The sequence below is a fragment of the Coffea eugenioides genome, chromosome 4, assembly GCF_003713205.1.
Source record: "Coffea eugenioides isolate CCC68of chromosome 4, Ceug_1.0, whole genome shotgun sequence".
In the NCBI taxonomy this organism is placed as follows: domain Eukaryota; kingdom Viridiplantae; phylum Streptophyta; class Magnoliopsida; order Gentianales; family Rubiaceae; genus Coffea; species Coffea eugenioides.
In genome coordinates, this window is record NC_040038.1 from 38,990,606 (window position 1) to 38,995,349 (window position 4,744).

The following is a 4,744-nucleotide window of genomic DNA, read 5'->3' on the forward strand; positions in this document are numbered from 1 at the left end:
TAATCATTCATTTATTTAAAACTTTCAAATACAATTCCAAGTACAAATAGAAAAGAATTTTAGGACTAGATTTAAGAGTAAAAATTGATGATGATTTAATAAAATTACTCGTCATGTTCCTTCTTGGTAATGCACTGTGCATTGACATTCAAAAGGCTAATGATGGGATTATAGATATTGTGGAAACAATAGTAAAATATTTATTGGCAAATATATGTGTTGCAGATATAGTTACATTCTTTAAGTTAGGCAGCTGATACGATTTTTGGAAGTTCCTTAAAGTTGAAAAAATATTACAACTCAATTTACCACTCCATACTACAACTCAAAGAGGTTCCATAGACCCATTCGTTTTGTTCTCTCTACCTATGGATGCTTGCTTTTATAATTTATTAGTTATTCTTCTTTTCCCTCTTAGAAATGTCACATTCAAAACCTCTCTTCATAGGAATCTCATAATCAAAGTTTCTAATATCATACCTACAATAGAGCAAAGAGTATCTATTATTTATCAGTAAATATAAATGTAAAAAAGTTAAGTTATTCAGTGGAGGTACTGAAGTAGAAATTTCTTGCTTCTAAGGTCAAGGTTTAAATCTCTTAGTCTTCATAAGCCCCAAAACTGCTCTCTCATGTCATCACTTCAATGTGTTTTTATAAGAATGTTGTTGGTATTGGTGTAAATGACATTGACGAACAGTGGCAAAGCCAAGTTGTACCCTGGGATTGCAATTGCACCCCCTTAATTTTTAAAAAACTGTAAAATCGCCTATAAAATTTTAGATTTGTTGGTATTTCTCCCATTTTTCCCCCTTCATCTAAATTTTAATAATATTTCTTCTAACCCTACAATTACCCTCCAAAAGTGTTAAATTTTTTTACAATTGCTCTTACCATTTCTACAAAGGAAGTGTGAAGCGAAATATATTACGCAATGCTACTTATTTTTCTTTTTAATCTATTCTATAATGTAACATCAATCTTTTTTAGTTGTCTAATAATATGAATTAGAAGTGAAACAAAAATTTCAATGACAATCTAGTTCTGTACACATTATTAGCCTAGTTTATACACTAGATCTTTACATCTTGTAGTCTTATGTTTATTTTAAAGTTTTATGCAATTTTATAAAATAATATGACTTGATCACTATTGCAAATAGTCAATCACAAGCAATAAATGAATTTTAAAAAGAATTTGTACCATTAAATAAATTAATTGGTGTATTTATACTAAATATTTAGTTATACTAAAAATTTCCGAACCAATACATTTTAAATTTAAGCAAATATTAATGTTGCATCCCCTGGGCAAAGATTTTAACTCCACCACTATTCGCGAAGGTCTTTCCAACCTACTTGTGATATGTGGAGAAGTTTTGGTATGATATTATAGTAAGAGAACTTGGAAAAGTACAAAATCATTTTTGGCTGCTACTAAGAATGCTATGGAGAATCCTTGCACTTCACTTACATTTTAAGATTTTGAGCAAAATCCACAAGTAATGGAAATTTATCATCCATTAGGATCTTGAACAAAATTTACGAGTAATGAAAACATGTCATCTGTAAATATACTTATTTCAAACTTTAAGTTACTTTTGGCACAAAATCTAAACACTATATCATTAGAAGTGGTGGAGGAAAAAGAGGACTAGGGGTGCCCTTACCTCTAAAAAAACTCCAAACTTATCGATACAAATTGCTTTTAAATTTTAAGTCAACTTCAAGTTTGTCCCCCCAACTTTTGTGAATATCTCTAGTGGTAATGCAAAAATTCCAATCCCAACCCAAAACCCAACCAAGTAACAGTTAAATTTCACTATGCCAATTATTCCTATTGAAAGTAACGTATCTAGTCCCAATTTTAGTTATCAAGTCACACAATAATAAAACCCACTACCCCATAATTGCCTATTGTCAAATCTTTATAATATATAATATGAGAGGATCACAGTGTGGTATAAACATACAATGTTAATTTTGTTGAAATTCCTATTCTACCCCCAATCTATTACAACAAGGTTCTGAAACCCAAACCGTTCATTGACCCAGCAAAATGAATGGGTCAAAGGTCACTGGTTCAACCACTGGACTGACCGTTATTAACTAGTAATGTCATAAATATTATTAATAAATATTAAATATCTAAAAAACAAACAAATATTTGTAGAAACTTAAGTCATATTGTTAAACGTAATCACTTCAATTCTCATTCTATTAATCTAAGTAGTATTATTTGTTTGAGATTCAAAAATAGCTTTTATAAGTTAAGGATTTTAAATAGTATTATTTCATATATTTTTAGTTTTCCTAAATTATATAAGTGCTAGTTTATATGATAAAAATTGAAACACTTAAAAGGCATTAATAAAAGAAAGGAAATGCATTCAAGATTTAAAAAACCTAATATAGTCAATTATATGTTATAAATATTAAACAAGAGTTAATATGTAATTATGGATGAAAGAGAGAAATCAGTAGAATAAGGCAATAATTGTTATTGTCTAGTTAATTGGAGATAATTATGCATGGGTAATTGGCAAAATATTAAATTTGAAATGTCATTAATGAGATTAGTTGACCAAATTCAAAATTGTTGGCTTAAATAAGGTTGGATATTAAACCGATTGGTTCTCACAAAACCGTTCCGGGTCAACGGTTCAATGGTTGAACCAAATGGTTCAACTGGTTTAAATGTAAATTAATACTAACTGATTTTTTTAAAGCAAACTCAGACCGGAAAGAAGACCAGTCGACGGTTCAACTGCTTTGACCGGTCGGTCTAGGCTGAGTTTTAAAACATTGTATTACAAGATAATACGCACAACCATTGCATAACTATTGATTTAGATCACCTACTAATTGCAATTTCCTTACACCAATTCTCATATTTGACTCGATTTCCTTTTCTATTGTTTTTCCATACCATTATACAGACTAGCTACTACATTGTTATCTTGCCATAACATGTTTGCCAATTTCATGGTTCTTAGGTTTTGATTTGTTCATCACAATTTCACATGTTATCAGTTTCGTCAAACTTTGATTTGAATAGTATAGCATCAAGGTATTTAGTCCACTAGTCCTTTAATATTATCATTTTGTTTCAAGTTTTTTTGAATATAACCTCCTCGTCAAAAAATATAAACAAAATCTCCTCATAAAAGAATCATATTGTTTCAAGTTCATTTGAATATTACCACCTCATAAAAAATATAAACAAAATAAGAAAAATATAAGAAATAGAGGAGAGATGAATTCAAGTTTTGTCTGTAGTTTCGGAGGATGGTCCTATATGTAGTGGGATAAGGATAGAATATTTTGGTCTTTTTTGAATTCCTATGAATTTTTTTTTATTTTACTTCTTCTTGACCATAAACTCATGACCTCTATTTTATGTTGCTGCCAAAGAGTGTAAAACTGCAATAGGGATAATTTGATTTATGATCTTGTTTTAGTTTTACAAACTAAATGGGTCATTAGGACTTGCATGATTCTATTCTTTTTTAATTTTGTCAAACGATATTTGATTTCATTTCATTCCGAACTTGATAATATAGGATTGGATTATAAAAGGGGAAACTACTCAAATATCATATTATGCACTCTCAATGAGCCACATAGGAAAGTTTGCTTCCCATTTAACATTCTTTATAAGCCTAATTGCAAAATTTGCAAGCTTGTGTGAGCAAATATTTCCTATCCTATTAACAAAAGAAAAAGTACATTGGTCAAACAACTCTCTCATCATTTTAATGTCATCAAGTAACTGCAATACTAAATTCCTTTGGATTCTCCTCATGAATCAGGTGTATGGCTATTTAGTAATCTAATTCCACCACTTTCCATTTTGCATCTTGGCTATCTTCAAACCATCCTTATTGCTATAGCTTCCTCTAGTAGTGTTTCACCTTGTTTTTCCTCTAATTTTATCCATGCTCTCAGCAATTGTCCATTTCAGTCCCTTGCTATCACTCTCAATCTAGTTTTGCCCTTCTTTAATGAGATGGTTGTATCTATATTGATTTCTATTACTTCCATATCTGTGGTTTCCAATATCTTACTTCTAATGATTGAGTTGTTTCTCTAGTGTGCTCTCTATCATAACTTTTTTGTGTTGCTATGTACTCTAGCCATTCCTATTATACTTTCTATACAATAATGCTTGTTTCATGATTGGCATTTTTGAAGATCTTGTTATTTTTCTTTTTAGATTTGCCACATAATTTTAACTCTTAGTATGATGTGTTCCTAACCTCAATCTCTACTCTTAGCCTCTAGTAATCCTTCTCACCATCTGATGAAATTATGTCTCAAGTCTTGTAATTCATCCCATTGTATTAGAGCTAATTTCTAGATAATGTTCACATTTTTACCAAAAAAAAAACATATGTTTAGTTGTCTCCATGGCTTCCCCGCGGTAGTAACACATAGCATCTTTTTTCCCTGTTCTCTTATGAATCTGTTCATTTACTAGAATGCTTTGCCACAGGCACCTCCAAACAAAATGTTTTAGCTTGTGTTTCATTTGGAGGGACGAAGAGTTTTTCACATACCAGATTGTTGTTGTGCATAGCTAGTTCATTCTATCTCTTTCTCTCCCATTGACCCTTGTTTCATTGCTTTTCCTTCCATTGTAGTAGCATAGGTATTGTATAGATTTAATATATTTCCAGTATAATCTATCTTTGTTTTCACATATACTTATGGAAATTGAGGTGATTTTCTATGCATCCTTCCCA